The sequence below is a fragment of the Apis laboriosa genome, unplaced genomic scaffold, assembly GCF_014066325.1.
Source record: "Apis laboriosa isolate Shangri-la unplaced genomic scaffold, ASM1406632v1 scaffold38_cov145, whole genome shotgun sequence".
Classification (NCBI taxonomy): domain Eukaryota; kingdom Metazoa; phylum Arthropoda; class Insecta; order Hymenoptera; family Apidae; genus Apis; species Apis laboriosa.
Genome location: NW_025223092.1, coordinates 2,479,084 through 2,499,745, shown reverse-complemented (window position 1 = coordinate 2,499,745; position 20,662 = coordinate 2,479,084). Strand labels below are relative to the sequence as shown.

The following is a 20,662-nucleotide window of genomic DNA, read 5'->3' as shown; positions in this document are numbered from 1 at the left end:
AATATGTTACGTTAATAAATTAGATTTCTCTTTAAATATTGATAAATATATCTTGGTTTATTATGGAATTATTATTATTTTTTTCTTTTTTTGATAAAGAATAATTTTTTGATAATTTATATTGGGTGAATTTATATTTGCATTAACTTATTAGTCAGTCAATCGAATCCAATTGAGATTGTAATTTGATAAAAGTTGGTAGTAAACTAAATTTCAATCAGATAAAATGTACGATTCGAAGATGATTAATTCGATTGGTCGGTTAAAAGATAGCCTTTCAAATCAAGTTACATAAATCCATTGTTGTTTATATCATTGAAATTTAATTTTACACAGTCGATTTTGAACGACGATTAGAGATCAGATTAATTTGGTTGACCATGATACAAAATTTAAACGAACAATGTTCCATATTACATTAAAATTGCAAATTATTTGTAAATCAGTTTAATATCAGAAAATTTCAATTTTAAGAATGGAAACTTTTCAGAATCGAGACTCAACTGATCAAATTTCATCAGATTATTGGACACTGATGCATAACCACTGATGGAATATCAACCAAGATATACGTTGATTAGTTGATCAACAAGATCTCGAATCCTGTATCCCAGACATCTATACATTTTGGTATCCTGTTGGACTGTATTTGAATATGTATGTAAGATGCTCTCGATCAAATAGCAAAATTGTTACAAGAATTCATTTGAATTTTGAAAATTAATCTTCGATGACAATTCTAAACATATCGATTACATTAATAACATAGAAATTCTAAGAATATTAATTCTGATTACATTATTGAAATATAAAGATTATCAAAGAGATGGCCAAAGAGAGCCTTTTTTTTCTTTCTAGAGCGAAAAGGTACGATTGTCGTAAAGCTTGACGACATTTTTAGAATCATAGAGTGATAAATTCGAGCAGGAAGACCTAACAATCGAAGACTGGTTCCGGCCAGCAACGCAAGAAGACGTTTCCTGTCCTCGTCCGCAACCGCGTCCAGATCAACTTCCGGAATACCAGAGTAACTTGCATACAAACACAGGGTTGTGTTCGGTCGGTAGAGTGGCGTGTCGGTGAGAATGCACGATCGAAGCCACTTCGAGTTAGCTTTAAATTCACTTTACAACTTGATACCGTGATTCGAAAGTTTAGATGAAATTCAATGAGGAATTTTCCGTTGAATTTCCCGACCACCGCTTGCGTGAATCACGTGTCAAGGAAACTATTATTATTTCTATAATTGCTTTGATTTTTGACGTTGATCTTTTTGTTTTACGAGCGATTTTAAGAAACGATAAATCCGTTTATTGAAAGTTTTCCAATTAATTAATTAAGAAATATTGAAATAATTATTTATTACAATTTAGTTTGTTTAGAAATTTTTATACCAAATTCGAGAGTTTCAAATTTTAATATTTTTTATATTACTCATATAAATATAATGGTTTGACAATTTTTCTTTTAAAATGAAGACAATAACTTGCTATAGAAAGTAAATAGAATTTTTAAACCGAGATATAAATCTCATTTGTTTCCAATTAAGATTTATCTCAATAGTAATATTATCTATCATCGTTAAATAAACTTTGATAATATCGCTCTAATAATCTCGAAAAAGTTTGAAACATTAATTCATTTTCTTTTTTCATCCATTCTTATCCCCCGTTCGCTCTTCTCTAAACATTCTCTATTATAATTAAAACAGATTCTCCACAAAAAAAAAACCGTATAAAGCACCTCTTCAATCTCATCCAAAAACGAAAAAGACCAAATTTGAAAAAAGACCAGTTTTGAATAATCGATAAAAAAAGAAGAATCGCCAGCCTCGCGAAAGAAGTCCATTTCAAAAAAAAAAAAAAAATCGCAAAATTTAAAAATGAAGGAAAAGGATCAAAGTCACGCTTGGACCACCACGCTTGGTTCGTTAAAACAACGTTGGGCAAAGTTAGATGAACTTTTATCCGCACGATGCCAGATTTCCCTCCATTTTCCACGGAATAATCGCCGCTCTTCCGCAACTTTCTACGCGCGTCTTCATAGCTCGAGGTGATCTCGCTTCCCTCGAAATCTGAATGTTACGCGAGCGATCCGATTAATCAGGATAGGAAACGTTTTACGCGCTACGTTCTACGAAGAGAAGAAGAGAAGAAGAAGAAGAGGAGGAAGATGAAAAAAATGGAGGAGGAAGAGAGGAGGAGGAGGAGGAGGAGGATCCGAAATACAGGGATTTGCAAACCGGTTGGCGGAAGTCCAAATGCCGGCACGGATACACGCCGGTGGCCATCGAGAGCAAATCTTCCTCCCTTGAGACGAGGATCGTCGTAATCACCGATTTCCCTTGTGCACAGGAATATTCAATTTAAAGGGCGCGATTTCAAGTGGCGACGATCCCTGTCTACCACTTCGTTTACTTGACCGTGTTTCAATTGTTCCTTTAAAAGGATGGAAGAAACGAATTTAATGAGATTCAATCGAAGTATTTAGCGTGCAATATATTATTTAATGTTTAATTATATTCAATTGTCGAACGAGGGATGTGACTTCGAAAAGAAATTTTATATAACAATTCAAACGTAGTATTACATTACTCTCACGTGCACTGAATCGAATCTTTTTTTCTTGAATTTTTTTTTTTTTTTTACATGGAAAACAGAGGGTGAGAAGTTGAGATTTCCTTTTTTGGAAATTTTATAAATTCTTTTAGAGAAGTAATCTTTATCGACGATCGAAGTAAAATTGAAAATATGATATTATTTTTGTAATCTTTTAATATAAAATTTAATTTGTGTAATATTAGTTATTATTTTCAATATTTGCAATTAATTATATGTAATAATTAAATACGGATAATCAATATATTCTATACATGTATAAGTATTATTGAATTTATCACTATGAATACATTTGAGAACGACGACGCACCGTATGCGTCAAAGGGATTTTCTGTGCTACAGCGTTGACGCGTACAGTCACGTCACGAATTTTTCCAAATTTTTAAATGTAAAAGATGAAAGAAAGTTCTTCGTATATTCGATTTTCCTTTTACATCCAATACAAGTGTTGTCATGTTCGATTTCTCTGCATTTCTCGTTGTTTTACAATTATTTTTTTACACTTATATCGACAATCAATATCCACCATTTCGATTTTCCGATACTATCTCGAACGTGTTGAAAATTTTCATCCCAATGAAGTCCCGTGGAATCTCGTTATCATCTCCAAGGGATAAAACCTTAAATCAAGCGCGACTTAAAGTACGCGTTTCTTAATTTAAGCTTTCACCACATAATGCGGCTAATTCCGGCCGGACTTTTTACGCCAAAGTACCTCAATAATTTACCCAAACCTCGACAAAATGGAGCTGAATCCACGCTGATGCAGGCCCGCCTCATTAAGAATTTAAACCAACTTCCTTTACCTCAACCCATGAAAATTAGTCCGATTTCTTCAACTTCTTGAAACTGCTGCCTCGTGAAATTTCGTGGAACTAAGCTAATCGGATTGCTGTTCGATCTTGGCTCACGCATTTCTGTGATTACCGTGAAAATTCTTCGATGGCGATTACAGGAAGTTGTGGAATCGATAAAAATTTGAAAGAATATATATATTATTTTCCTTCGTAAATGTTTGTCCATCGAATGTTTGGATATTATTTTGAATAAAATTGGAATAATTTTCATTTTTTATGGAAAATTTGATGGACGAGATTTTCATTATTCTTTTTATTTAATTATGCTCTAATATTGCAATATTGTATATTGTATATTTGATTGTGAAATATGGATTTATTTATTTATTTTTTTTTCTTTGTAAGGATATTTTGCAAATTCAATTAGTTGAAATTATTTTTATGGAAAATTTTATTTATCTATATATATATTGGATTTTCATTATTATTTTTTTTTTTTTTCACTCAATTATTGTACTACTGTAGTATTCTGTTATTGAATTCCCTTGTAAATGATGCATTCCAGATTAATTTAGTTTTAGTTTGGAATTATTCTTATGGAAAGTTTTATCGATAGGATTTTTATCAATCTTTTTTTTTTTTTATTTAATTATCCTGCTAATGCAATATTTTATTATTGATTGTACAACATGGATTTTTATTTATTTCACTATATTACAATATTCTGATTCTAATATGTATGAATATGTTTGGAAATATGAGTGAGACATAGATTTAATTATTGTAAAAGTGGATTACAATTTGATGAAAAGATTTAAAGACTCGTTAGTTTTATTATTTGTTAAATTTGTTAATTTTTATACATATAAAGTCAAGAACTATTTGTTGCATATAACTCAAATTTCATATTCATGTATATTATTCAAAGTAACAAGTAAAAAACGAGAAAGAAAAACAAATTATTTGAAAACTAGTAAAAACTAAATTGAAAGAATAGTATTAAAATAATATATTTCCAATATATTATTATATTTAAAATAAATTCTAAATAATACTATTCTAAATTAAATTCCAGAGAGCAAATAGAAATTAAAATAAAATTATTTTGTTCGAATAATTATTTAGATAAAAATTTATATCTTCACTGCTAATCAATTCTAACAATTTTTCATTTCTCTTATTTCTAATTCTTTCTCCCATAAAAATTATGGACAGTATAAGAAAATTCCTTATGTGAATATGTGAAAAATGTTACAAGAACTTGGTAAATAGAAGAGATATTAATTCTGTAGAATACTCGAAGAATATTTAACATTTGGAGGAAGTAAAATGATATTTAAAAATAATTCAAATAATTGTACTACCTGCAAAACTATGATGAGATTGCGTGAACGTTAAAGATGTCATAATCGACTTTAAATCGACGTGAAGCGGTATGCTTGGCAATCTGATTTACATAATTCCCTATGATGCGGGATTTTTCCACGTCTGGTATATTCTGGTATATTGAATAATTGTGTATTCGTGTGAGTACTTGACTCGTGCTTGATATCCTGATTTTTAAATCCATATTGCGTTTCGAAGCGTGAGATAATGGGATTAAAATAGAGAGCATTGTTCTTTTATATTTTGAAAAAATTCGAAAGAAATTTTTATCGAGAGAGAAGAATAGAACATTAATATTAAAATTAAATTTTAGGAGAAATATTTCAGGATTTAACAATGATAGGGATTTTTCAAATAGAAAATTAAAGAAATAGAGAAATAAATGATCCTTTTTCAAATTATTATATCATTTGGCTGTAACTTAAAATAGATAATTTCATTAATTTTTTGATATTCAGAGAATTAATCTCTCAACTACATCACACACATAGATTTTCTCACAATATTAAATATATTATATGTTATATTAATTTGTATAATTAATTTTATTTTATGTATTACAATTTATTAATATATAGAATTAAAAAATTTTCTAAATTAACGATTTTTTTGTCATAAATGATTTAAAATAAATTTTTTATACAAGAAATAATGTAACAAATTATTTGAAATACTATAATTTGAATTTTTTTAAAAGGAAATACGTATTGAATGATAATTATTTTTCTTTTTTTTCCAGCCATAGAAATAAAAAGAAAAAAGAAGAAATTAATAAGATATAATCATTCGTACTAATTATTCAACCGTTATCTTTTTCATGATTATTTTCTCTTTAACGTAGGGATTCGATTCGTCTGAGCTTTTAATCCAACTTGAACAGGCTCGGCCTGGTATCAAAGAGATTACTGCAAAGAAGTGACAGTAACGAATCAAAGGGTATCGCTTCGGGGTATCGTATAATCCCGGAAGTAAAGCGAGTCGATCCTTTGCTTAACGTTTTCCTGTCTGTCTCGTCGTACAAGGAAACCGGAAAAATAGAAAAAACTACCGGTTTTTTTATTTGAGTTCCGTCGATCATTCGTATTTTAAACTTTTGCTACCGATATTTCGTAATTTAATCCGCACAGAGAGATTTAATTTTAAATTTTTATAAGATTGAGAAAAGTAGAAATAAATATTATGTAGATAGTGGAAGTAAACTTTTCTTTAAAATAATAATTATGTAAGAAATAATATTTTAAATGTATTTTGACACCAAGTTATATTAATATTATTGTAAAATAGCGAATCATTGAAATTTAAAAGCTCATCAATTTTATTCTTTTATAAAAATGTTTTAATCTAAAATCTAAATAATGAGATTTTAATCTACTAAAATAAAAATTGCGATACACGATAAAAAGTTTTGATCTATTTTTTATCAGTTTAACTTGTTATTAAACATAACTGAACATAAACTGAATATATAAGTATATTCAGTATTATAAAGATTAAAAAGTTGTTAATATGACTATAATATGACATAAAAAGTCATAAAATCAAACTTTCAACAAAAATTTCGCAAACGTAACTGATTGAAAACGAATTTTCATCCATATGTAAAAAAAAAAAAAAAAGAAAAAACGCAATATTTCCAATTGTCCAAATGATCCCATAGCCAATTCCAATTTTTCCTTCCAATTTTCGAAACCCATTCTCTCCTTTGAAACTTTTGTTACACAAGAACAAGCAACACAACTACGGGATACAATTTCTCCCTGCGCAAGCTGTATAACAAAATAGAACTAGAGTAACTAGACACTAGATAGGGGAATAAAAAAGATCCGCACGCCCTCTGTTCGTGAAACAAGCGAACCGATCGTTGCGAGTTTCATTAACCTCTCTATAGAACAGAAACGAATGGATCACGCGATAGTGCATGGATACATCGTACCAGTTGGGCAATAATTTGTGCCAAGGCACGGAGGATTTCCGTCGAATCGAACCCTACGATGCAAACGAGTCTGATCGAGTTTCTCTCCCGATTCGATGTATTCGAATCCGTATCGAGCACAGTTGTGATCGCGAGACGCGCGACATTAATGCAATCGATAGCGGAGTGGTGTATTGCAGCGGCAAACCGAATCGTATAGCCGCGGATTACGACGATCAATTTACCATTTAATCAAGAGAAGTTGATACAACGACGGTTTGATCGCGTATTCGTTCGTCAATACGAGATAGACTCATTATTTATTAGACGCCGTTGATATATCCGGCAAATGGTAAACTGGTTGACAATGGCGTTTCCAGGACTAGATTGTGATTGTTCCTTCCACGGTATATCGTTTTGAAGCATCATTCGATTTGTGATCGTAAGTAATGAGTATCAGGAATAAGTACGTATTTCATAATTAAATCTATTTCCAGAGAATATATTATTTAATCAGAATATCGTAATAAATGTATTAACAATCATGATGAAAATTATAACCTATATTAATCGCGTGGAAAGAGAGACGAAAAAGAAATGATAATAGATCCAGTTAACAGATAGAAAATTGGAAGACAATTTTGTAAGTAGACAAAGGTAAAATTGAAGAAAATAAATATGGAATAGAAATAATTGTATAAACTAAAGTTTTAATTATTACAGAAATGGGAAATGAAAATAAAGAAATAAGTTTGATCACCAATTATTATTCTGAATTAGTTGATATTATTCTGAAAAAATCTTCGAAGAATCTGCAAACTATACGAAATGCAAATGTCGTTTCCAATAAAAATTAAAATCAATGTGCAATGTACAGATATAAGAAGAGCGAAAGTTTTTCAAGGCAATTGTATTTTATTCCATCCTTTTCCTTCCATTCTTTATATTACACATGGGACGTTCTTTATCAGCAGGAAGCTCGTTGCATTAAGCAGATTCGTAATTTTTCACGAGCAGTCGTTGTGCGTGAAAAAAAGCCTCGCGGCTGGTATTATGCAAATGACCAAAGTATGGGAGGAGCCATTAAAACCAGGATGACGAATGACGCCGAGTGGCACCTGTGCTTCACTTCTTTTGGTATAATGATGGGTATCCAATGCAAAAATAGATCAAAACCCAAGGTATCCTCAGAGGAATAATTTCAAAGACACCTTTCGTGTCCGATGATCATGAACCCTTAATTAAGGTATTAAAGCCATGAATTTATTTATGGCATGAACCATAAGATAACGCGATAATTTCGCGTCTCCGTCTTCAATTATTACACCGTGGATCAAAATTTGAACCGGTCATTATCGTATTACGTCTTTCTTAAAATTTATAATTTTACTTGGCCCTTGTCACGAAATATCTTATTCGCTCGAGGAGATTTTGCGTGATAATTATATGCATCCTTGTAATTTTATTCGATATTTCATAATTTCTATCGATTTCAGTTTCTTTCTAAAATTTTTAAATCGTTATTATTTTTTAGGAATGAAAATGAAAAATTTTTAGACGTTGGTGATTTATTTCGTGATATTTTTGTTCACAAATATATTCTTGTTATTTGTACAACTAATTGCAAATTTTCGATATTGGTTATCTTATTTCACGATAATAAAATTATTCTCCTCCTCATGTTATTTGTATAACTAAGTGAAGTTTGCTTTCATATCTATTATGTGATAAGAAATGAACACTCAAAATCTATTTTGATTCCTCCAACTAGTCATCTATATTATCTTTTGCCAGAATGTTTTAGAAAGGACAACATTCGGGGCAGGTAAAATAATTAAGTAAAATAACAGGATGAAGTATCCTTTATACGATTCTGATAATTAATTTGAGTAATTACTTAATGCCTATTATCCTTATATACCAACATGATCTCGTTATTTTACCTTGTTTTATCAATCCTATCCAAGACCTATTCATAACATTCTTCCTTCTTTTTCTGTCTATGAAATCAAGTTTAGAAATGTAGAACAAAATTGTTTCATTTACAGAAAATCTAATTTAAAAATTCATGTGTCTGATTAATCCTTGTTTGAAATATTTGAACATGTTAAAACTCAATTTTCCAGAGAACAAACTTTTCATATTATATTCCTATTAATATTAAACAGAAACCGTATTAAACTCTAAATAACTTAATCAAACCTCGTTCAATGTTCCAATTATAAAAATGATTAAAAATTATATTTTTCAACATCCTATATTCTACTCGTCACACTATATATACATATACTCTCACATACATATCTATTTATCATTTAGAAATTCGACAAATTACAAAAAACACAAAACAAACACTCAAACTTGGATAAATATTCCTAAAAAGTTCCATCTTTACTATTTAAACTTTTTCCAAGAAACAAAGCTTCCAAAAAAAATCCTCTATCCAAACAATTACCGAACGAGAGACACTCGAAGCCCTCACTTCGACCAAAGAAGTCTCGCATGGAATCAAAAGCACCGGACGCAATCTGCGATGGACGTCTCATCACCGGCATTACCCGTAATTACCGATAATTTCCCCGTGGCCCGGTGTAAGCGCGCACTTGACCAGCCGAGGGTGGTGTGGGGGGTCGTTTTGACACGGGTATTCGCACGTTCGTCGCGCCTCGAACAGGGCTGGCAATAGATGCACCGACATCGAGTGCATGTCCGGCCCAGCCGAGTATACCGACCGCCACTTCCTAAAGCGCTTACTTGGCGCGCGCGCGCGCACGTGGTGAATTCGATTTCGCCTCGATCCTGCCTCGATCGCGTTTCCTGTCCCGTGCAGCTTTGTTTCCTTTTCCATCGGGGGATGGGGGGATCCGTTCCAAGTATCTGGGGAAGAAGCTGTAAGCTATGAACACGGCTCGTCTCGTTTTGTTCTTGGGCGAAAAATGGGCGAATCGAATATTGTTTCGACGAGAAAAGGGGGGAGAGAAGGGATTCGGAAGGACGAAGAATAAACTTAGAAGAGGTTTGGAGGGAAGCATTTGGAAAAGTAAATTTGTTTCGTTTTTTTTTTTTGTATGAAATATCTTAGTTAAAGAATTTAATATTTAGAAGTAAGTATATATAATATATAATATTTATTATATATAATATATAATATATAATATATAATTATATATAATAATATTTAGAAGTAAGAGTAAAATTCATTGTGCTCTTGGTGATTTATTTAAATTTATTATATAATATTGGAAATTGTTTTAAAATTTCTTTTCTAAAATTGAGGTAAAAATATTGGAAAAGGATTTGGTAATTAATTAACAAATTTGTGAATATTGTTTAGATGAAAGGGATATCTATTTTGTATAAAATCTAAACGATTGTTGGATATATTTATAGAAAGAAAGAAGTTAGTTAATTTCTCCTAGCATATATTGTAATAGCAAAGTCAGGAGAAGCTTTCTCTTTTCTAAAAGAGAATGTATTTAGACATATCTAATCAATCAAAATTGTATCTTGTATAAGAAAAGACAATTGAATAATATTTTACAACAATCATCCTTTAAATTAAAGTCCAATATATCCAATATAACGGAGCATTCGTTCTCAAAGAATGGAAGCAAAATAGTGGAAACTCGAGAGATTGGTCAAGCTAGCCAGAAACTGTCGCTAAGAGTTCGAGTGGTTCCTAATTTCAATAACACTTACCGATTGGAACTTCCATAGTTGGAATTAAGAACAGCTTCAACTCTGAGGGACAGAACTTCGTGACGTCTCTATACGTTCGTTAACGGGATTTAATTAAATTCCAGCTGACGTGTCCAGTCATCGGCTACCATTTTGATCGATGCTCTCACAATTTCGATAGAAATCGTAGTCCTCACTATTAAGTTAAGTTCACAAGATATGACCTCAAAGTTATAAATATCTTTTAAACATTTTAACAAGACCGCGATCTTTAATCGATAATTCAGAGTTGGATGATTTTTAATTCAACGTGCAAATTTTACAAATATCTAACATATGTATGCATCTGAATTACTATTACAAAATCAATATATTTCTTTATTGATATCGAGATGTTCGCTCAAAGATTAAATTGGCCTATAAACTGGCGCATAAGAGTACTTACGATTTACGGGATGCTTAATAATGCAGAAGCGGGTTGAAGCGGGTTGCAGATGTTGCGAGAGGGATTACGTAGATATAAAGGGATGCGCCCGCTAAGTCTGTGGTTCAGGTTTTCACGTAAGTGTCGTCGGTCTTCGTTAGTATTATGTGTATCGATCAAAGGATAATGGACGTCGTTTAGAGCTACTAAATTGGAGATTCACCTCGTCATGGTTTTGTATTACATCTTGTAATGTATTACGAGTTGGTGGGATTCGAAGTTGGTTGGAAATTAGGCGAACAAAGATTTAAACCAGATTTAATCCTTTCATGGCCAATCAATAGGTTCTCTATCTATAGATTTTGCAAATTTATTTAATAATAAAATTATTTGAATATTATATAAAAAGAGACTCAAAAATTTGTTTTACGTTTCGTTGTTATTTTTATTATGTATCGTCAAATATTTATAAAAAAATCTTTTTATAGCCAATCAATGGGTTCTCCATCTACGGATTTTGCAAATTTATTTAATAATAAAGTGTTGGAAGTTGAATATTATATTTGAATATTATATAAAAAGAGACTCAAAAATTTGTTTTACGTTTCGTTGTTATTTTTATTATGTATCGTCAAATATTTATAATATTTATAAAAAATGCTCGATTCAATACTTGGAATTAATCCAGTACTAATTATCGATGGTTATTCTACTATTTTATTAATTTCGTCTAAAATTGGGCAAGAGGAGAAATCGCGACGATGGAAGCTTTAAAGCGAATTCCATCAGTTTCGACTTCCTCCGCGCCCCCATTTCCTCGACACGAGTCCCGCTGGTTTCCGGGTACGATCACCACGAAATAGCGGTCGCTTGTAAAGGGGTTAACAAGCGCACGCGTCGAAATAAGAGGGGAAAAGTCCAAGCCCGGCGTAGACAAGCCACGGCGGAACGCTGTTTTTCACGTGGATTGTAAACTACCCTTCTAAACGTGCCACCCTTTATCATTGAATTCACGGCGGAAAATGAGAATGGTGGTATTGTTCCACCATTCTAAAACGCTCGCGCCATTTTCATTTGAAGCAATTTGTTAGCCGAACACGAGATTTCATCGTTAGAACGACCTGTGTCGCGTAGATTTTAAGTATTTCGGTTGAATGTTCGTGAAATTCATTGGATGTAATTGGTTTCTTCGTTTTTCTCTCTTTTTTTTTTTTCGTTTTCGTCGATTCGTTTCATTTCATAATGCGTTTATTGGTAAGTTTCTCCGTTAATTGCTTTAAAAGTATATATTTTAGATAGATAGATTTTCTTCTATTCAATAAATAACATAATAGAACAAGATAAATAGTATTTCGTTAAGTATAACAATTTTCTTTATATAAAATTATACAAATATGAAAATTTTATTACGGTAAACTTTAAATTTATTACATCGTTTTTCATTTCAGACATTATACGACACTAGCGAAGAAAAGTGAGGTTAGGTGTAATGACGATGACATCCATATCTACTACATATGACGTATTATGTCTACATTAAATAGATAAATGACACGTTTCATCCGTGCATGATAATTGATAAATATAAATTGTATTTAAAACAATAAATTTCCTATATATTTTATTCAGAATTATACGACAATAATGCAGAAAAGTGAGGTTAGGTATAATGATGACGACATCCATATCTGCTACACATGATCATACGACGTATTATGTTACCATTAAATAGATAAATGACACGTTCCATCCATGTATAATAATTGATAAATATAATGTAAATATTTAAAACAATAAATTTTCTATATATCCTAAATATATGAAACTATGAATCGTTAACGATTTTACGTTAGATCCAACATGTTATAATAAGTAGCTACATCGAAAGAAAGATTCTATTTTTGAAATAATTACAATGTGCCATCCATTACGAATCCCATTTAAAGCATCTCTCCTTTACAACATCGCAGCTGAATAAGGATAATTCTACATCCCCACTTTTAATTCATATTCAAATATCTACACTGCGAATGCATATTTTTATAGAAAATAGAAACGGGGACAACATAAAAATTTGTGTTTCCTCATTTAGAAATTTTTAAAAAATATATTTCATTCCGCATATCCACCATCAACTTATTCACCAAATTTGAAATTAGATCGTGCAATTACGTACAATATCTTTCTTGCGTTGTTACACACAATACGATTGTTATATTATGCATATACGTATAACTGAAATGAAAAATGTACAATGCAAGAAGCACATTCACACAGAATGTTTGAATATATATTCGTTGAAATATTAATTGAAGCTACGTTATAAGCAGTTTGAGTTTCACATCGGACAAAATGAGACAAAGATGGAATAAGCAACGAAGAACAGAGAATAATAATAATACGTTATAATTCTTTTCTAATCCCAAAACCAATAATCTTAATTCTCTTTTCGAAAATCGTCATTTTTCAATCTCAAAAATGAAAGATGGACCTACGAAGATTCTACAATCTTCCCCCTGGTTGTTGAACAGTTGAATCGTGTTTGGCTTGTTTCTTCGCTTTTATGCAAATGCAACTCTGCCACGTAGAGGCGAAGTATACGAAGTATACTGGCATATACGTCGCTACGGAACGATGAACGGGACTTGGACGCGATTACTTTCAACGATATTTCTCTCTTTTCTTTTCTGTGTATCGCGGAGACCGCGTTGCTTTATGGAGTGAAGAACGTTGTTCCCGCTTCGACACTTTTTTCCCTTGGAAAGATTAATCTTCCAGCCGCGACAGGTTCGATGCAACGAAAATAACCGGGAAGAATGGTGGAAAAATCGAAAAAGCTCTTGTTTAGAGACCAAGACCGTGAACCGTTCGTTCTGTGATCGAACGGATTGAATGGAACCGTTAAACCGATGGCAATAATGGTTTATTCTACGTCGAGAATCGTGGTGGAATTGCGGGGGAGGAAATACTGCAAGATACTAAGTATTGTTGAATTATTAATAAATTTGTTTATTAACATTACGAAAGTAATGACAAATTGTAAGTATAATTTTAATATGATAAATATTAATTAAATACTTTGATTGAATAAATTAATTTTTATTTCCACGTATCCCATATTCAACGTAAATAATTCTTCTCTCAAATTTTTATTTTGATCATATATATATTTTCATGTTCTTCAAACGATGTTATTGTTCTCGTTATTTACAACGTCAAACAGTACAATAAGATGATTCCTCTTCGTATAAACGAAAGATTATTATGCTAATACGTATTATATTTACCAAACAAATTATATAATTTCTTCCTTCGTGTCGTCTCTTAATCTCGAAGGTACAACAAATAACAATTCAACCATTCATTCCGCTTCGAGAAATCTCGAAACTCTCCCGGTTAACGATAATCAAACAATCGAGCCGGACAAGAAGAAATCTTTTACAAACAAAATTTCATTCCCTGTCAACGATTTATTCTCTCCTATTGTGTCCAATATATTATTATTATTATTATTATTATTATTATTATTATTATTACACGGAGAAGAAGAAAAAAAAAAAAGAAACACCAGCCGTTGAAAAACATCCATTTGCGATGATAAAAATACCTATTAAAACCGTCCTTCCGATTAAAAAATATTGAAAGAGCCATCGACGAAACGTCGATCGTCCCGTTTCATTTGTACCCCTCTCTCTCTCTCTCTCTCTCTCTCTCTCCAATTCTTTGCTCCATTCTTCTGCGTATCGCACCTTTTCGACCATCGATCACCGGGAGTCTCTCTCTCTCTCTTTTTCGTGTGTATGAGCGAGAGAGAAAGAGAGAGGGCGCGTTGGAAACTCGTAAAGACCGACGTACCAATAATACGAATATATCCTTGTCAACGGCCTCGAAAAGGGATTCTCTGATCTCGCTCCGGTGGCAATGCTTTATGCAAAAGGGCGTACAAAGGGAGGCGGGAACATGACCTCCTGCTTCTTTGCTCCCAGCCAACAACCAACCCTTGTTGAATCCGCGGTTATTGTTGTATCGTGACGGGGAAATTCATAAACGGAGGGTAGTAGGGAGAATTGGAATACTCGTTTGTAATCTTCTGTCACTTCAGGGGGAGGGGGAAGAAGGTAATAGTATCCTCGTCGTTGTTGAGTGTAATAATAACGATTTCACGGTAATTTATTTTTGTATATATAATTATCGTGGAATTATGTTGGAAGATGTTCTAACGACGAGTTTCGAAGTTATTCATTATGGCGTATAGAATGTCATTTCAACGATGATCTTCGAGCAATTGTATTTGTTTAAGATTTCTTCTTTTTTTTTTTTTTTATTAGAAATTGAAATACAAATTTGTTTCGATTCGAAGTATTTATACGGAAGTTTAATTTTGTATTTTACATTACGGTAAATTGAATTCAGAGTGGAGTTAATTCATGAGCGAGGTAAACTTTCATAGATAAAACTTTTAGCATTCGTTGCTTGAAGTAATTATGTGTTATAATTCGTTATAAGTAACGAAACGTTCGATTTTATTAAATTTAAAAAAAAAATATATATATATATTTTTTAATCTATATGAAAAATTGATAGTGTAGCAAGATATTCCATTAATTTATGATTGAAAAGTTATTCCAAGTATTTTCAATTTATTTTTTGTATATTTGTTTTTAAGAAGAAATTAATTAAAGAAGAAAGAAAAATTTGAGGCGTTATGAAAATAACACGAATAAATAAATATTTGCCCTTTTTCCTTGCCTAATTATAATTCATCTTTCTTCATTACATCTGGATCAGGTTGCAACATTATAAGCACAGAAGATGCTGTTTTAATGGAAAATATAATTAAATGAAGCGGCCTATTATGTTTACCTTGTTAGCCATCGTCTCGCTGCCGTGTTTCATTTTCTTTAGCTCTCATTATTTCATAGCATAAATTAGCCTGATTTACGGCAAGTATCGTTCAACCACGACAAATTAATTTCTCTTCGCAAAAATTTCCGCCAAAATTGTAGTAAGATAATTCAACGAATCACCAGCCATTTAAATAATTATATTTCCTTCTGTATATAATTTAAAAACAAACAAAAAATATAATGCAGTGAGTTAAAATAAGTTTACGAATATAAATTGTATAAATTTATATTATGAGAACGATTTATATTTTATATTTGTTTATTAAGTATATATTTTGCAAGCTTGTGTAAAAAGTAACCACTAAAATATTTATTTGAATAATTCTGAATGTTTCATCAAATGTGCTCTGATGTCATGAAGACTGGCATAGAAAAATTTCCAAATTCAAGGTTTGATCAATAAAAAAAAAAGAACGGATAATTTCTTAATTATAAACTGTCAAACTGTAAAATGATTTATTTGTACGAAATAAAATTACTTTTATGCCATTCGTAAAGAACAATAGAAAACTATTTTAAATAATTTAATATCGAGTTATCATCTCTTCATTTTATTACAGGCAAAATGTGTCCAACAAGAGTTTTTTTTTCGTAACTTCATAAACGCATGAAGTTTAATTTATTCTCCTCGCTTAAAAAAAAAAAAAAAAAAAGAAAAGAAAAAAGACCACAGAATCATAACCACCGAATTTAAGAGTACAAACGGGGCAAACAATTTAAACGTTATTGGAAAAGTGCACATGAGTTTGCTCGCTCGTCTATCCATGGAAGAATTACTTCGTTCGAAACTTTTCGCCTCAAACTCGCTATCTGAAATGTAATACCCGCGACATCGAGTTGTCCAACGAGTATTGGAAGAACTCTCGTGCTTCTATCCTACTTACTTTTATGGAACTTTGACCAGCCGCAATCAGAATTCATTAGTTTGTCGAGTTAGGTTGCATCACTCACCTGAAACAAAAGTTATTTTTTTTTTTCACGCGCACTTGAGACGTAATATTATGAGAAGTTTTATGTACGTATGCAAAAATAAGGCGAAGAAGTTTTGAGGAAACGAGGATTTTTAAAGAAATAAAGATATATCGTTAAAATCGTTTCGTCTTGTATTATTTTTCTTTTGAATTGAATCATTTTATCTTTATTTTCTTATCGTTGCATCATGTTGAATTATTCAGTAAATGGTGGGATTATTTAATAGTAATATTATTAAATAAATATTACAATTATTGTCCAATTATGATAATCTATTAACACGATGATAAATTACAAATATACGTAATATTAAAATGTAATATAATATTTTAAAATTCAATTAAAATTATTATCTTAAAATTATTATAACATATTATTGAAAATAACATTTATTCAAAATAACAGTGAAGTGAAAGCAAGGATTCTTTCATTCTTGTTTAATATCAATTTTTAACTATTCTGTATCGCTCTGACTGACCTACAACCGACTAAACATCTGTGCATTGGTTATAAACGATGATTCATCACTATCTTACACTGGCACTGGCCTCGTATCACGCGTTTCCAGGAAAAAAGTCAAACCGTTTTCAACAATTTCTAATGCGACTTTATGAGACTTATTTAATATTTAAATTATTCTTTTTTCGTAAAAATGGATAAATCTGAAACATGCATATAAAATATATTCTACAAATAAATGTACAAGTAAGTACACTTATAAACAAGAAATATATTAATTCAATTAATTTATCTGGACTGTAATGGAAAAAAAATCTGGAATATTTTTGATAATATTTAATTTTTGATAATATTTAATTATTACTGTTTAAAAATTAATAATATAATATAATTTTTAAAATTAATAATATAATATTATAATATTTAATTATTACTGTTTAAAAATTATATACGCAACGAATAAACGAAATTTATATTTCCCCTATACCATAAAATTCAATATTATCGCGAGCGAATAATTTCACGAATTTCGCACGGTGTCCGAATATTAATAAGAATCATTGTCGATAATCCAAATTTTATATAAATAAAAAATTACACATATTATTTACAACCTATAAATACGGAATATTATCGAATTAACCAGCCATTCGTTTATCCAACCAGAGATTTAGTCCCATAGGTGTCGTTCAAATAATTTCCAATATATCGTTATAAATTCAACAAACCGATAAGCTAATTCAATTAGAGAAAACAACTATATATCTGCCAACTGGATTAAATCGAAGCAATTAAATCCAACTGATTTTTTTTTCTTTTTTTCAATTTTAATTCCATCAGATTGATGCAAAAATCGTACAATATTTGTACTTGTATCACAACGAATCGCGATTAATGAGGATCATTGGAAGAACATACGAGTAGACATCCGTTCCAAAATTCCGCTGACGTGCACACAGGGAAGGATACATTCATGGACTAAATTTATGGACGATGTGCAGTAACTGACGAATATTATGCCCGCCTAATGGCCGTTTTAACGATCCCACGTGTACGGTTAAAGGAAAATGAATCCGCTTACTTGTGCAGGACTATTTGCAAAAATTATCGACGAAATTTTATCTTATGTTAAAACACGATTTTTCGATATTTTGGATTATGAAATTCAAAGGAAATAATCTTTGATTAGAATTCTTTCGATCAACATCGTAAATCTTCTATTCGTGTTCTATTGAATTGATCAAAAAGTTGTTTTAAAAAAAATTATTCGTCGAATGGCGCAATTTATTTTGACAGAGAAAAATTCTTTTATTAATAAATGGGAAATGGTTACTTTTGGAGGTTTTTTTTTTTTTTTTTGGAAAATATTAAATTTGACGTGACAGGTATGAAAGATATTGCAAGTAGAAGGATCGTTAACTAACAGCTTTAATTTTAACACAAAGTTAGAATTTATCATTATAGAGATTTAACTAAAATATATTCCTTGCCAGGGTTTCCAGGCTGGACAAAGGAATATGAAACTATTTCATTATGTCTAATGAGAATTTCATGGATACGGGTCGAATATCGTAGAAAAGTATAATATTATTCGTGGAAATATATAGTATAAACTTGTTATATTGTGTAACAACGTTTTAATATTTTATAACGAATTATTTTGAATTCATTAAAATATTAAATTTCGTATTATTGATCAAAAATTTCTTATTTAAAAGTTAAGGCATTATGTATATTTTAGATTATATTTTATGTTTATCAGGGTGGTAATAAACAGAATCTTTTTTTTTTAAAGAAATATGCGATAAGAATTTGAGAAAAAAAGAAAAGTTTAGAAATAAACTTGACTTTTCAAGAAAGACTTGTTAGTCTTGAACCAAGTTGTCTGACTATACACGGAAGAAACTACTTCTTGCAAACTCATTGTCATTCCGTTACTTCAATCTTTTTCTGTAAAAATTCTGCTTTATACAATTCACATTTAATTTAAACATTACATATAGTTTGGATGGAAAAAATTATAATAAAAATATAGAAATTTCGTATAAACGATATAAAATAATTAATTTCTTTGATATGAAGATTTACTTTGATAATTTATTTTTAAAGAGAAAAATGTAGTATTTATTTACAATGTTATTTTATGTAAGATATAATATAGTATAAGAAAAATTGAAAATTAAGTTTTTTTTTCTCTTTTTTATTCTCATATTATGATTAAAGCAATTTCAATCTTCACAAGAAAATTATTTTTCAAATATATTTTCAACAGATAAAAGAAATTAAATAAATGGAGTTTGAAATATAATTTCTTCCAGATTTATAAAAGACAAAAACATTAAATGATATTTAAGAACAAAAAGATATTATATCTTATGTCTCATATATAAATAAAATAACAAATTAATTGCAAAAATATCCATAATAATCTTCCCACTAATTTTTAACCACTCAGCTTTCTATCGAATTTTTAATATGAGAGATATAACGAGATATTTGCAGTTAAGAGAAAGCAAATTGAACTCCAAGCTATCATGCTCAGTAGTGGTTATGTAATTGCAATAATCGTGATCTCGAACTCGTATCATAGAGATATTCCGGTTCAATCAGAAGATCGTACCACATACTGTATTAATCCTGAAAGCCTATCATAGCAGGAACCATCGAGCCTAATGCGTCCTCACGATAACTATACTCATGATTATGCGTACCCCTCTATTCAACGTTTCCTCTTCTACACACATATACACATACATACACGTGTTGTCTATATTGCATGAACAATGTTGTTTCATGCTTTGATAGTAGTATTATATAGCAAATGATGAACCAAATGGTTTGTTGTTAATTCCAAGTTAGAAAAAAGGAACAATTTTTAGAGATAAAATATTATAGAGATGGAATGTTATTAAATATTGTATTAAATTATTAAAATATATTAAATTGTTATCGAATCATTTCCTTTTTTAATCTTCCAAAGGAGATGGTTTATAGAAATCTTTTTTTCGTAATTTTAAAATAATTCTTAATAAACAGTTTATTCTTATCGTTTTGAATTGATCAGAAGAGTTTTTGATAATATTTTTTTAAACTTGGATTTTTGAAGAATCGTTTAGAAAAAGTCAAAACAAATTCAATTTTATTTGTTTTTTTATTAATTGAGAGTGTTCAATTAAATTTGGAACGATTGAAAAATATGATTTTTTAAAAACAAGAGATATATAAATTACTGTTGTTAAATTTAATTTTGTTTATCACAGATGGAAGACAAATTTATTATATTTTTTTTTAAATTTTCACCTTATTATTAATTCCAAAAACTATAATATCAAAGAAATCTCCCTTATAAAAATACAGAATATTAACTGTTCTTTTCTCCAATTTTTTATTACCCAAATAATGTGACAAGTATAAAATGTCAACGCAATAAAATCCTTCGTATAAAAAAGTTAAATTGCAAATCCATACGTGTTGAAAAAAATTAAATGAAAATCTCGAATTCATGAAAT

The 20,662-nt window shown here is 30.3% G+C and overlaps 1 protein-coding gene across 2 annotated transcripts in view; it reads right to left on the bottom strand.

Moving 5' to 3' along the window:
* Positions 1–20,662, bottom strand: part of LOC122715543 (furin-like protease 1) — a 297,202-nt gene that overhangs the window by 87,997 nt on the left and 188,543 nt on the right. The window lies entirely within an intron of this gene.